A 15,253-nucleotide genomic window follows, 5' to 3' on the forward strand; every position below is an offset into this window, starting at 1 on the left:
GTCAAAAACAAGAAATACAACTAAAGAGAAGAAAATTTGGAAGAGAAAGATAACATTACATGAAAGATAATTAACAGGAAGTTGAAAAGTAACATGTGGAATTTACGAAATTCCTTATTTTACAAATGAGGATGTCGTGACTCAGAGATGTTAAAGGTCATACACAGTCATCCAGCATGTAGTGGGAGACTATACAGCAGGCATTGTTGGTTGCCAACCCAAGGCCGTTTACTCTTCCTTGGTGGCTGATCCTACTTGTTTAGGTTTTTACCCCTGACTCAGTGACCCAGAGCTAATCCTGATTAGTCTCAGCCTTAAGAATAGGCATGCAAACTCTTCCTGGCAACTAGCCAATGAAATGAGAGGAAAAGTCTGTTCAAGGGGCTTCTTGTAAAAGTTCTCTGGCTCACGAAAGCAGGCACACAGGACTGATGCCCTCCTTTTTTCAGCTGGGCTTTGCCGATTGAGATTTGCTGCCTAGAACTGAGGCAGCCACCTTGTCACCACGAGGGGAGCTAGCCCTAAGGCGAGTGGCATGCTGAGGATGGCGGAGCAGAAAGGGAAATCGCTGGGGTTCTGGATGATGTTGTTGAGTTGCTGAATTAACCAATTTTGGAAACCTTCTTCCTTGGATTTCTAGTTATATGAGGCAGTAATTCGTATTTATTTGTTTATTTTTTATCTTTGCAAGTATTTCTTTTATTGTTTCCACTCTTTTCTTGATGCCCCTCAATGGAAGCAGTGAAGATGACCCAACTGCTCTTGTGAGTTTAAGATTGTCAGTGTCACCTTCTCCTGCCCCCTTAATTAGTCTCTGCTTCCCTCTCCTCTCCCCTCCTCTCAGCCCATGACTTTGGTTATCTTCTCAGGTGTGGGGAAACTCAACATGCAAATATATACCTGAGTCTCTAACCAATGGCTTTTTGGCCTAAGAGTTGATTATTTTCTTCATTTGTTTCTGGTTTTTCAGTGTGCAGCCAACTCATTTTTATTTTAAAAATTTAGTTTAATTATTTTTAATTGCAGTATAGTTGATTTATAATATTGTGTTAGTTTCACGTGTACAGCACAGTGATTCATATATATATATATATATATATATATATATTCTTTTTCATATTCTTTTACCCTTATAGATTATTACAAAATATTGAATATAGTTCCCTGTGTTATACAGTAGGTCCTTGTTGGTCTTATTTATATATTTACTTTTTTAAAAAACTGCTTTATTAACTTCACAATATATAATGAACATCTCTCTGTGCAGTAAGTAAAACTCTCCTGCTGACAGAAACTTATAGATTGGGTCAAAAACACAACATTCAATTAGAAGCTGGAAATAGGAGACCCACAAGAAACAAGTAACACCAAAAGGTCTACAACAGAGGTACACCACAAACATTTAAGTTAAGGAAGCAGGTGTGTCTCCCTATTAACTTCAGGGAAAACATCAGGATTCAAGGCATAAGGCAAAACTCATCACGATGGTCATGGTGAGGGAGGTCTGTGCTAACTGCCCGCAGACTGCTTTTCCATCAGCTCCCTCACCTCCTCCCCAATCCTTTCCATATTCTCCTCTCTCATCCTTGCCTGTGGTTCTCCAAGCCTCTGAGTCGTGTCCCATCTATACTGCAGGATGGGCTGCCTAACATGGAACTGCCTATGAAAGTTGTATGCCTAACATGGAACTTTCCTCTAGGTATGCAATATTCACCAGCTTCCAAAGGGAGGGCCAAAGGCTCTCTTTTATTAGCATCTTGTTCCTTTTCATCCTTTTTTTCATTCTCCTGGTTGGCATTTTCCATGCTGAGATTTTTTTTGCTGCTTGTTCTTCTTGGGACGCCATTGCTTCTGGGCTGTCCTTGCTGTCTCCTTCTCCTCCCGATTCTCTCACTGCTTCACTGAAACCCGCAGACCTGCAGAAGGTTGGGGTCGGGGCAGGGTGGTGCTGCAGCGAGGCGGTTGGCTCCTTCCCGGCCCCTTGTTTATTTTTTAAGCTAGTTGAGTTGACGTTTCCTATCACGTGCAGCTTAGAGCTTTGATATTGATACAACCCAGGACTTAAATCTCCCACTCCAAGCTAAGTGAAGTTTTGAATATGTTGTGTTCTTTACAGATAGACACCAGGTGTGAAAATCTTATCATTTTCATGGAGAAGGATATTGGAGAACATTTTTCCTCCAGATTAAAAGCAAGTGGAGAAATTCGTATTTATAAAGCTAAATGAAATACAAAATTCTTTACCGTGATCCCACTTCAGGCAGGCTAAGTCACTTGTTCTGTATGGTAATGATTTTTCAAAATGTGTGGAAAGGTTTTGCTTCTTTGTGACATTGAAGTCAAAGTTGATACTGATATTTTCATTTGGGGCTCACTTACTGTAAAAGCGCACACCTGTCCATTGTTTTTCATCATTCTCCTGTTCCTGTCAGTTGGGTGTATGATATAAAATAAGATGCTTCTGTGTAGCACTTAAGACCCTCCATATCCAGCCTCAATTTACCCCTCTGACCCCATTTCTCACTATATCTCTTGATTTATCCTTTGTGCCAGCGAGCCTGAATTAATGTTCTTCCCACCCATGACCTCCCCATGTCCTTGCTACTTTGTTCACCTTCCTTCACTTTGCAGGGCATGGCTTATCCTGTGCTTGAAGTCCAAATTCTGTACCTCCTATCTCCAATTCCATCTTCCCTGTGAAGTTTTCCATGATACCTCTTTCTCTGCTCTCAACTCAGGTGGCAAGTAGTACTCCTTATTCTGAACTCCCGTAGCATTTTATCTTTGCCTCTTTAATAAGTTGATGCCTTGTATTTATCTTTATTTTTTTAATGTATTTTTCCTCTGGCTACTTTCTCCTGCTTTTTAAATATTTCTAAATTTGTAAGTATGACTTTAAAAATGGAAATACCTAAATGATCTTGAATTTCCTGACTACCCTCTTAAGCTCTTTAAGGGCATACTTATATTTGTTTCATTTTTATAACTCTCCAGTAGTGCTAACACTAACACTGAGCCTTGCCCATAGTATTTGTAGGATAAATATATTGGATATTTTGTCATTTTTTCCCAAACACTTTTACAGCTTGCTTGTTTGTACTTGTATCAATTCAACTATCCATCAATAAATCTCCAGAATGATCTCTCAGAGTTGAAAAGCAAGGAGTCAATCACACTCCATAATTCTTCAAAAAGGAAAGGATTTCAGTAGTGTCAGGTAGTGTTGGTCAGAGTAACTATAGCTACTATTCTTGCTAGTCATGGTAGAATTCAATAATTAAAAGTTGGATTGTTTTTTCTGAATCACTGCCCACCTCTGTCGCATTTGCTCCTAGGACGTCATAGCAGAACAATAAGACTCTAAAAAATACATCCATTAAATCAATTAGCTTTGTGGGGAGTAGTAGGCTATAATTACTTGCCTTATAGTAGACTGATCATAATGTGCTTTTAAAATTCACATATTTCCTGTGAAACCTAAAAAAGTTATACAAATGAACTTATTTAAAAACAGAAACAGACTCACAGACATAGAAAACAACCTTATGGTTACCAAAGGGGGAAGGGGGAGAGGGTAAATTATGAGTTTGGGATTAACAGATATACACTACTAGATATAAAATAGATAAACAATAAGGACCTACTGTATAGCACAGGGAACTATATTCAATATCTTGTAATAACCTATAATGGAAAAGAATCTGAAAAAGAATGTATATATATATATGTATAACTAAATCACTTTGCTGTATACCTAAAACATTGTAAATTAACTATATTTCAATTAAAAAATAAAAATAAAATGTACATATTTCTATAAAAATAGAATTAATGTGTATTATATTCTAGATTAAAAATCCCTTCAGGAACAAAAATGTTTATTTCCCCTTGTTTCAGTTCAGGTCCTCCAGGAAACAGAAGCTAAGACAGTAGGAAGTACAGGACATTTATTGGGGGCTACATCTATGAAGGATAAAGGGGAAAAGGAGTGAGAGTAGGCAGGGAAAGTCTTTAGATCTGGGTGTAGTACTTGTGCAACAAGTACTATGACTTAAGAGTAGGAAGGAGGGAGGATTGCGTCGGAAAAGCCTTAGGCTGTGGTGTAGGTCTAAGAAAGTCTTGTCCAGACCAATCAAAAGCTCTGGTGTAAAGATGGCCATGGAGAAGGTCCACATTGCACAGAAATGGCTGTGCCCTAGCACAACCTCTGAGCTCACTCATGGGCTGGGATTGAAAACTGTAGTAAATAGACAAGGTGGTGCACCTGGGTGCCCTGAGCCACCTGCACTTCCTGAAGCAGGTTCTCTCTTGAAGGAAAAGCTGAGTAGCTCCCTCCATGTTTAGGGCCACACTAAACATGACATCACATATGTACTTGTAGAGAGTAGAACCTGGTTTAGGAAAATGAGTGTATAAATTGAAAGCATTGTGTTTTTATTCAATGCTTCAGTCTGTGCACATGCTGTGGCTTATTTGCAGATGAAAGTCTTTCTGTGACTCGGTGTTGCTCAAAATGAGAATTAGCACAAAAATGACTTTGTATTTTTCCCAATATTTCCAAGTGGCTTTAAAGTTTGCTCACAAATCAATGACTTTGAGTGACTAAATAATTTTCTTCACTTGGACAGTGCTTATCTTGCCTTAGATTGAAGCTATTGCTAAATTTAAATTTGGGCTGAAACATGCACTCTCATTTCTAAAAGCCGGTAATAACAGCTCCAATTTGCTGGTGTGTATTGTATGACTGTTGTTTACACTGTACACATGAGTGTACATGTTGATCTATAAGGTAGGTGTTGCTATCTAAATTTTATAGACAAGGAAGCTGAAGTTCAGTATGGGAAAACCTCTCAAGTTAGGTCATGCTTTTAGAAAGTGGTCGGGCTTGGAATGGAATCCACGTCTCTTTCACCCCCCAGCCTGTGGTTTATCCACTGGCCAAGATGCCTTGCCTGACGGTTTTCACACAACTGAGTACGTACACAAATTACAACTTCAGGTCCATGCAAGAAATCAAGAGGGACGGGAGATAAATTTTATCGAGTCTCTCTTTACTATATCACTGTATTATTTCAAATATTTTAAAGTTGAAAGTGGTAATACCTTTAATTCACAGCACAGAGTTTAACTGGAGAATACAGCAGTTACAGAGTTAGTCCCGTATCCTCGGTTTCACATTTGTGGTTTCAGTTAACCCTAATCAACCGCAGTTTGAAAATATTAAATGGAAAATTCCCAAGGTAAACAATTCATAAGTTTTAAATTGCATTCCGTTCTGCACAGAGTGATGAAATCTCACACCATCCTGCTCCATCCCACTTGGGATGGGAATCATCCTTTTGTTCAGTGTTTCCCACCAGTTAGTCACTCAGTAGCTGTCTGGGTTACAGATCGACTGCTGTGGTTTCTCAGTGCTTGTGCTCAAGTAACCCTTCTTTTATCTAATAATGGCCCCAAAGCACAAGAGTAGTGATGCCGGCATCAGATATGCCGAAGAGAAGCTGTAAAGTGATTTCTTCAAGTGTAAAAGGTGAAAGTTCCCAACCTCATAAGGAAAGAAAAAAATATCATATGCTGAGATTGCTAAGATCTACGGTGAGAACAAGTCTTCTGTCCATGAAATTGTGGAAAGAAGGAAAAAGAAATTTGTGCTAGTTTTGGTGTTGTACCTCAAACTGCAGAAGTTATGGCCACAGGGTGTGTGTAAGTGCTTAGTGAAGATGGAAAAGGTGTTAAATTAGGACAAGCTATTTTTTTTGGAGGGGGGGATTCACATAACTTTTATTATAGTATATAATTCTTTTGTTTTATTATTAGTTGTTATTGTTAATCTCTTTCTGTGCCTAATTTATAAAGTAAACTTTATCATAGGTATGTACGTACAGAGAAAACAGTATATTTACGGTTTGGTACTACCTGTGGTTTCAGGCATTCACTGCGGCTCTTGGAATGTATCCCCTGTGAATAATACTGTATTAGCAAGGTTTTATTATATATCATGCCAGCAGAGTAGTTAATGTGTGCACAATTGAAATGAATACATTTTATAAATTTTTGTTAAAAGAACTAGCTATATTTTTTCTTCCAGTTGGCTGAACGCTTTGGGTATTTATCTCGTCCTTTAATAATTTACTATATTACTGTATACTGACAGGTCTTTAAATTCAAATCAACAGAAGCATTTCCTAAGAATCCACAAGTATGTGGAGTTAAACAGAGTTAGTACTTAATGGAAATTAAGGATACTGTTCAGAGTTTGTTAAAAGGAAGCTGTTTTGCAAGTCAGGAAACCATTTTATATTTTTAATACTCTGCCCCCAAAAAATATGTTTTTGAAACAAATTTTGGGCTTTTTGTGAAAGAGACAGTTTTAGAATTACAGATAACTAGTAAATTCTTAACATTTTTATTCTGTTATTTAAACGATAACAGACAAGTACAGTGAGTAACATGAAGAACCCCTGTGTACCCATTAATATAGTTGAAGCACTTCTTGTAACACGCCCAAATCCCATTCCCCTCCTTCATTTTTACGGGGTGACCTCTGTCGTGAATTTGGTGTTTATCATTCTCATTCACATTTTTATACTTTATTCCATTTATATATATGCACATGCTGCCCTCCCCCACAAACTCATAAGTAATACTTAATGTGTTGCATGTTTTCAAAGTTTGTGTAAGTAGTACCAGATTATACATTATGTTTCTGAGATTTGGCTGTTTTGATTCACATTACCTTATACATGATCTAGAGGTCATTCATTTTAGCATTATGTAATATACTATCAAATGAATATTGAAATACCGCATGTTAAGAATCCATTCTCGACAGGTAGGAGATTGTTTCTAATTTTCACAATTACAAGTAATGCTACTATGTTCATTCTTTCTTTTGTTTCTTTTTCATAGGTAGGAGTTTCTCTAGGGTATATACCAAGAATGGAACTGCTGGTTTGAAGTGCATATGCATCTTCAAATTTCACTAAAAAATACCAAGTTTTCTTTGAAGTGGTTGCATCGTTTCTGTTATCACAAAAATGGAATTATTAGATATTTTAAAACTTTTTCTAATATAATGGATATTAAATAGCATAACATTGTCTTAAATTTTATTTTCCTGATTACCAGAGAGATTGAATAATTTTTATTAGCCACTTAATCTTCTCTTCTGTGAATTGCCTGTTGATATCCTTTGTCTACTTTTCTATTTGGTTCTTTGTCTTTTTCTTACCAATTTGAAGAAATTATTTAAATATGCATACTACACCTTTGTTATTTATTTCATTACAAGTATTTTTTTTCCAGTCTGTGTCTGGGAACTTTGATTATGTTTCCTTTTTTGAAAGAACAATTTTCACTTTTAGGTAACTGAATTTATTAATCTGCCGTGATAGTATGTGGTTTTGTTGTGTTTAATAAACTCTTTTTTACCCTAAAGCAACAAAAATATTCTATATTTTTTCCTAAATGTTTGAAAGTTTTACTGCTTTACATTGAAGTCTTTAATCCATCTAGAATTAATTTTTGGAGTGAAGTAAGTGAGACCTAATTTTTTTTTTCATGTAGATAATTATTTGTCCCAGCATCACATTTAGAATAGCTCTCTCTTACCCCACTGTGATGGTTAATTTTATATGTCAACTTGGCTAGGCCACAGTGCCCAGATATTTGGTCCAGCAGTATTCTAGATGTTCCTGTGAACATTTTAAAATCTAAGATTAACATTTAAACAATAGAATTTGAGTAAAGTATATTACCTCCCATAGTGTAAGTGGGCCTCATCCAATCAGTTGTAGCCCTAAATAGAAAAACACTGACCTCCCCAGAAGAAAAGGAGGGAATTCTGCTAGCAGACTGTCTTCAGACTTGAACTGCAGTATCAACCCTTCCCTGGGTCTCTAACACCTTGGCATACCCTGCAGATTTTGGACTTGCTAGCCTACACAACTATGTGAGCCAATATTTAAAAATAAATCAATCCCTTTCTCTACTCTCCCCCTCACCCCCTTTACCTTTCTCTTCCTCTCTCTCTCACTATAGAGATGGATAGATAAATGGGTAGATAGATATACAGATAGATAGATGTAGATACACACACACACACACACACACACACACACACACACACACACACACACACACACACCTTATCGGTTCTGTTTTTCTGGAGAACCCTGACTAATATACCCACTATTTTATATGCAATCCTGCTGTCAGATATCAAGTTTCTGTGTGTGCTTGGATCTTTTTCTGACTCTCTATTCTGTTTAATTTGTCTATTTTTCTACTTCTTTCCAACTTTATTATCTAATATCTGGTAGGGTAATTCTTGCCATTTAATTCCCTTCAAAATTGACTCTTAACCTCTTGTTCTCCCATGTGAATTTTATGACTCGCTTGACAATTTTATTAAAAACCCAGCTCAGATTTTTTATTGTAATTGCTTTGAATTTATTGATTAATTTGACAAGAATAAAGTCTTTGTGCTATTGGGTCTTTTCATCCATGAATATGGTATATCTCTCTACATATTCAACTTTTCTATTTTTTTTTTAATAATTCATAATGATTTTCTCCATCTTTTCCCACATATTTTTTTGTTTGGGTTGCTATTTTTTTGATTTATTCCTATGTATCATATTATGTATTATTATTATTATCAGTGGAAACTTTTTAAGTTAACATTTTAAATGGGTTACTACTATTGTGTTACTATCCTCTATCTCTCTCTCTCTCTCTCTCTCTCTCTCTCTCTCTATCTATCTATCTATTTATTTTAGGAGGGGATCTGCTGACTTAACTGGGAACTGGGTAGCCTGGAACAAAGACCACATTTCCCAGCTGCATTTGAAGCTGGGGGTGGACATTTCATTAAGTTCCAGCTAAATGTATGTAAGTGAATGTGTTGTGTGAGGCTTTGAGGAAGTGTCTTTAAAGGAGAGGGGTCATGCTCTTCTTCCTCTTTTTCTCCTTCCTGTTGGCTTGGATAAGATCACGGTGACTGAAGCATTAGGCAAATGGCTTTAAAGTCCTGTTTAAATGCAACTTTAAACACTCCCTGAATCTTGGTATCATGGAATGAAATTTTTGGTCAGTTTGGCAAAAACTATAAGTTCTCCTCTGATTTTTTTTAAATTTAATTTATAGCTGTTTTCTTTTGACAAAAACCTGAAACTTTAACACTAAGATAACCCTTCTCATTCATTTTTTAAAACATGTGACTGAATTTGATGTACTATTATTTATTTAATATTTTTGAATGCTCGTAATTGAGACAGATATAAATTTTCTTTTGTTGTACTGTTACTATCCAGTTGGGCTCTCCAGGTTATATTGACATTCCAAAATGAGTTAAGTAGCTTCCTCACTTTTTCTGATCACTGAGGCAATTTCTGTAAGATTTATACTGTCAGTTCCTTGAAGTTTTAGTAAAACTGCCAATATAATTGTCTAAGCCTTGTGTCTTTTAGTGGGGGAAACTTTTGCTCACTAGTTCAATTACTTTAATTGTATGATTTTATCTCAGCTTTCTCCCACCCCTCACCTCCAGTGTTTCTCTGACCCATTGAGTCTGTCCTGACTTTCCTGAATTTCCTGGCCTCATTAACCTGTACCATTGATCTCTATCTGGAACTTCAAAATGCAGTTCACTTGATTTTTTGTTGCTGCCTCTCAGCTGTGCTTGGAAGGAGATAGTACCAAACAGGACCCCTTCCTTCCCCTTTCCACTGGGTATCTTTAGTCTCACCAAAATTGGCACTCCATAGTGGGCAGATATAAGTAGTTTTCCTTACTGGAAGGCTAGTCCAGTTATTTTGGACTTTCCATTGGGTCTCAAAGGGAAAGCCTGATGAAGTCTGAGGTGCTTTAAAACACATGTAGTGGGGGGAGGGGAGGGGGTCTCTGGTGACACTTCCTTTTTCTTCTGACCTGACTCATCTGCCCTCAGATTCTCCGCTTCCATGCCCCAGACACTGCTGTCCTTTTCTCCTTATCTAAAAATACCCCTTCTCAAAGTAAAAGACCTGGCCCCTTGGAGCATTTCTCTCTTCTCTTATTTAGTGAATCTTGCTGTATTGAGTACTGGGGAGGAGAGGTTTCAGTCCCATGGGTAGGGGATGTAGTTTCTCCAATTTAACTTTTCTTTTTGATAGTCTCTCATCATGAGCCATGAATCATGGACTCTCTCTCTCTTTCTTTTTTTTTTTTATTTTGTGTCTTTATAGTAGAATTTTACTGAAGAAGGCAGAAGGATAATGTGGAAAGAATTTTAACCTTGGTTTTGTCCCTTCCTATTTTCTTTTTTTTTAATTTTTATTGGAGTGTGGTTGATTTAAAATGTTGTGTCAGTTTCAAGGGCACAGCAAAGTGAATCAGTTATACATATACATATACCCACTCTTTTTTAGATTCTTTTCCCATATAGGTCATTATAGAGTTTTTTTTTTTCTTTTTTCTTTTTTTTTTTTTTTTATTATAGAGTATTGAGAAGAGTTCCCTGTGCTATACAGTAGGTCCTTATTAGTTATCTATTTTACATATAGTAGTATGTATATGTCAATCCCAATCTCCCAATTTATTCCTCCCCTCCTTTCACCCCGGTCATCATAAGTTTGTTTTCTACATCTGTGACTCTATTTCTGTTTTGTAAATAAGTTCATTTGTACCATTTTTTTAGATTCCACATGTAAGCAATATTATATGATATTTTTCTTTGTCCGACTTACTTCACTCAGTATAATAATCTCTAGGTCCATCCATGTTGCTGCAAATGACATTATTTCATTCCTTTTTATGGCTGAGTATATTCCATTGTATATATGTACCACATCTTCTTTATCCATTCCTCTATCGATGGACATTTAGTTTGCTTCCATGTTCTGGCTATCGTAAATAGTGCTGCAATGAACATTAGGGTGCATGTATCTTTTCGAATTAGGTTTTCTCCAGATATATGCCCAGGAGTGGGATTGCAGGATCCTGCAATGGGGAAAACCACCTGAACCAAGCAGCTCCAACTGTATCACCTCCGAGTCACTCTCTCCTGGGGTTACCACTGCCACCACATACTGCTCTGGGTGGGGGAAGCCCTGGCTTCTCTGGAAAGTTCCACCACTGAAGTAGGCTGGCGTGAAAAGACATGGTTTTCTCTCATGGTGCTGAGAGAAAAGCAAGCCAAGAAAACACTCAGAGCACAGAAACCGTCCAACTGGCAGTTCTGTGATCCTACTCTTGCTCGTTTTCTCTCTGGGCTTGTGGGTCTGGCCCCATCCTACATCCTGCAAGGCGCTCCCAAAGGACTGGGACATATTTTTGCCCACCTTATCAGGGAACCAGTTTCCAGCTTCAGCTGGCAGCAAGATAGGAGCTGGCACCTTGATTCCCCCATCAGCTGAGGTTACTCCTCGGCTCACTTTGGCTGCTCCGTATAAGAGAGTCGGGTCTATTGCCCACCAGGTGCCTCCCACCAAGTTGTTTTTCCAGCCCTAGCAGCCTCCTCTTCCTCCGGGAGTTGGCAAGACTCTGGTGATTGACACGACAATATGCTGTCCCTGCAGGTGCAGGCCTTTGCCCTGAGCCTGAAGGCCAGTGGAATGACAGCATCTCCAAAATTCAGCAGCACAAGCAGAAATGGCAGGGATGGGTAGCTTCACCACCGTGCTCTGCTATTCATCACCTAAGGTGAAGCAGGTGTAGGAGGAAGCTCACAGCAGCTCCTTTGTTTGACGAGTGAAATTGATCTGTAGAAGGCTGAATGCAGCAACCGGCCACTTGCCGTGACCCAACGAGACACAAGTGCACCCAGCACCCCTGAGTGGGCTCTGCTGACTCACTCCCTCTGGCCCCTGCTTCACTCATTTGCACGGGGCCCAGACCCACCAAGGGTAGAGAAGAGGGGGAGCACGAGAGATGGGAAGGGATGGGAATGGAGTTTCTAGCAGTGCCTGCGCCTATTCCAAGAAAAAACCTGCATCCTCTAAATCATTCCCCACCTTCCTCATTCATGTTCCTGACATCTCTCCCTACCCTGACACCCACCCTCAGACAGAAGAAATTCAGCTGCAAAGTGAAACCTGTTTCTCAGGGCAATTGTCCCAATAAGTATCTATTAACATATTTATTTTGCGTTCAGGCTTGGCCTTTAGAAACTCTCTTAATGGTGATTTTTATTTGAGGAGAAGATGTTGCTAATTTTGTTTAATTCTAGCATGTCTCTCAGGAAGGCACTCAAGACTTTGGAACTCCATTCCCCTGCGTCTAGTTGCTTTACTGCTTTTAGACTGCCAACATTGTCTACAGTCAAAAGTCCCATTTTGTAGAGACTGAGGCGTAGAAAGAATGAGTAACTTACAAAGTAGGGTCTTCTGTTTGTTACTAAATGTGGCCTTTCTCTTTCTCTGCTTCTTTCCTTTAATATCCAATTTTGGGGGGGATTATGAGTTTAGCCATGTATCAGTGGACTTGAAGGAGTAGAGAAAATTCAGAAGCTCATCAGAAAGTATACATGGGAAGTAGGACCAAGGGTGTGAGGTCAGGAAGGCTGTTTGGAGAGAACCATATTTCCCAGGTCATGAATGGTATTTTTTTCTTTTTCTTGCATCTCAAGAGATTCTTTAGAAGTTCCAGGTTTTTCTCACATTTGATTTTTCGTTTGTGGTAGTGACCCAGGTTGCTGAGTATCAGGAAGAACTTGCTTCAGGCAGTCACTTGTCCACACTTGTTTAAGGAAGATGAAAGACATCTAGAGTGGATCTGGTCCCAATGTGCATTCTAGAGCCAACCCACAGCCTAGAGCAGTCATGCCTGCAAAGCTAAAGACTTGTGCATAAGAAAAAGCAATGCTTATGTTGTAGTCCCCTGAGTTCTGGGGTGCTTTGTTATGCATGTCATTACATGTCTGTCATTAGATATGTAATGTCATTACAACAGTAGCTGATTGATACATCCTCCATCTCTCCCCATCCTACTTTCTCTTGTGAAACAACATAATTTCTCCACCTGTAGCTCTGTCTTCATTTATCTGGATCACTTGGGACACCATAAAGAGTCTAACATCTCTTCTTTTCTTTGGGAACCTTGTCTTGAAGCTGGGAAACAACACAGGCCTTTTAGGAAGGAAAATATTATTAGCCTGAGGATATAAGAAACTGAATGTTGTCTGTGTGTAATCTCAGATGTCAAGCTATAAAGCTAAAATGTTTGCCCTATGCTCTAAGAAACATTCCTTCCACTATTGTTTCATGTTCTTTGGAAAATCAGAAATAGTCACTGGTACTTCTCAGGACAATGGTACAATAAACAGGCTGATTACCCAGGTGTTCAATGGAATGCTGCCTTTGTTCCCCTCTAGAGGGCTAAACACTCCAGACATGGCAAGATCCATTTAACCAGATCTGAGTAGCTGTTGAAATCAGTATGTGGCATTTTATAGTTTTCACTTTAGAATTTCTCTACCAGTAAGAATGTATTAAAGATGATCTGGCCTAGTCCATACATCTCTACTGTGAGTTACCTAAGTGATCTAGAAACATTGCAATGGAAAAAATAGCAATTTGAATAATTTTCATGATGCCTTTGGCCATGGAATTATAAGGAACAATTCCATTCCAAGTAGGTTCTTACTTAACTATATTAGATTATGAAAAGAGAAAGCCATGAAAAAAGTAGAGTTGAAAAATGACATTATTCCCTACAGGCCCCACAAATTCAAAATTGATACCTTCCTCTGAGCCTTAGCTCTGTATTCCCTCTGCTTTGAACACCTCTACTCTTCTTTTAATCCACATTTCACTAGTTCTTCTTGTCTATCCTAAGTCCCACAACCTCCCATCTTTCCTGACTCATTTTGCTTTCTTTCTTAAAGCATGCAGGTCCTGCACCCATAGGTGCAAGATTCTTATTCCAAGGTGTTCTTGAATTCATCTACACATATATATGTATATTCTCAATCAATAGACGTTAAAAGTATAATCACAATCATACGCTCATATACCTTCCATTGCCCTACACATACACACACACACACACACACACACACAAACACACACACTGGTATGTAAAAAAAGATCCTTACAGTCTGCCACATAGCACTACAGAGCTTGTGCACAATAAACTGTACCTGGCCTTAGATCCTCATGTCCAGGATGGGAATCACTTGTCAATACTGCACACCCTCGCACTTGTGTTAGTGGTGTTCTCTAATAATTTTATATCTGTAGGGCTTGTCTCCTAGACAGTGCAAGCTCCTTGAGGGAAATATCCTCAGAAAGGTCTTTTTTATAGCTACCAGAGTGAGGCATATAATAATAGAAGCAAAATGAGCACGTCTTGATGTATTTACTCTCTCAGCCATCCCCCCAGCCCCTACTATCCACCTGCACCGCCACTCTATTCAGGCTCCATCTCCTGCATCTCCTTTGTGAAGCCTATTTTGGGGGAGTTGGGAAGACACACAGTACCCTTTTCTCCAACGAGTAATCAGTCTGACTCTTTTTTTCAATTATAAAAAAAACCCAAAAAACTGTCATCAGTTCATACAAGTAGTGTGTGTGTACGTGTGCTTAGTTTTAGGATATAAAAGCTCAGAAAGACAAGATTATAAATCATCTACCTTTATTAAAACTCACCCCCCTCCCCCGCCACCGCCTCAGCACCATCACTAACAGTAGTAATGACCTGGACCAACAGATGGTACACAAGCCCTGGCATCGACAGCGTGGTTTCTGCCACTCACGCAGAGGGAGGTACGTGAGCACAGAGGACAAGCCTGTGTGCTCAGGATGTGGTCTGGCTGGGTTCCCCGCTTTCCTACCGCTTCCTGTGCGTGCTCGTGCAATCTTGGCTAAGCCATGGGGCCTCTTGGTGCCCCGTGCCCTCACTGGGTAATTACCGTACCTTCCTGTCAGGGTTGTCATGAGCATTAAGTGGGTTCACACACCTAAACACTAAGAGCAGTGTCTGCACAGCGTAAACACCCCGTTCAGTCTTAAATATTTTGTGTTATCTCCTTTCTCTGAGCTTCAGCTTCCAGAAGACAATACCTGTAAGATTCAAAAAGATCAGACGAGGTAAACATGGGAAAGTGTTTGTAATGTGTAAAGAACTATACAAACATAGGGCATTACGTCTTTTAAAGTGGCACTTTGAAACATAGTACTGATTTTTGTGCTGCTTCTTGGAAATTCCTCCCCCAGTACTGAGTTCTTTGCTTGTGTGATTTGATAGCAGAGTTATGGTGGATATTACTTTAGAC

The 15,253-nt window shown here is 38.8% G+C and overlaps 1 pseudogene; it reads right to left on the bottom strand.

The window, feature by feature from the left end:
- Positions 1-1,457: 1,457 nt before the first annotated feature.
- LOC103020264 (protein BEX1-like) lies at positions 1,458-1,846 on the bottom strand (annotated as a pseudogene).
- Between the last annotated feature and the right edge of the window lie 13,407 nt (positions 1,847-15,253).

The sequence above is a fragment of the Balaenoptera acutorostrata genome, chromosome 4 (genome assembly GCF_949987535.1).
Source record: "Balaenoptera acutorostrata chromosome 4, mBalAcu1.1, whole genome shotgun sequence".
Classification (NCBI taxonomy): Eukaryota; Metazoa; Chordata; class Mammalia; order Artiodactyla; family Balaenopteridae; genus Balaenoptera; species Balaenoptera acutorostrata.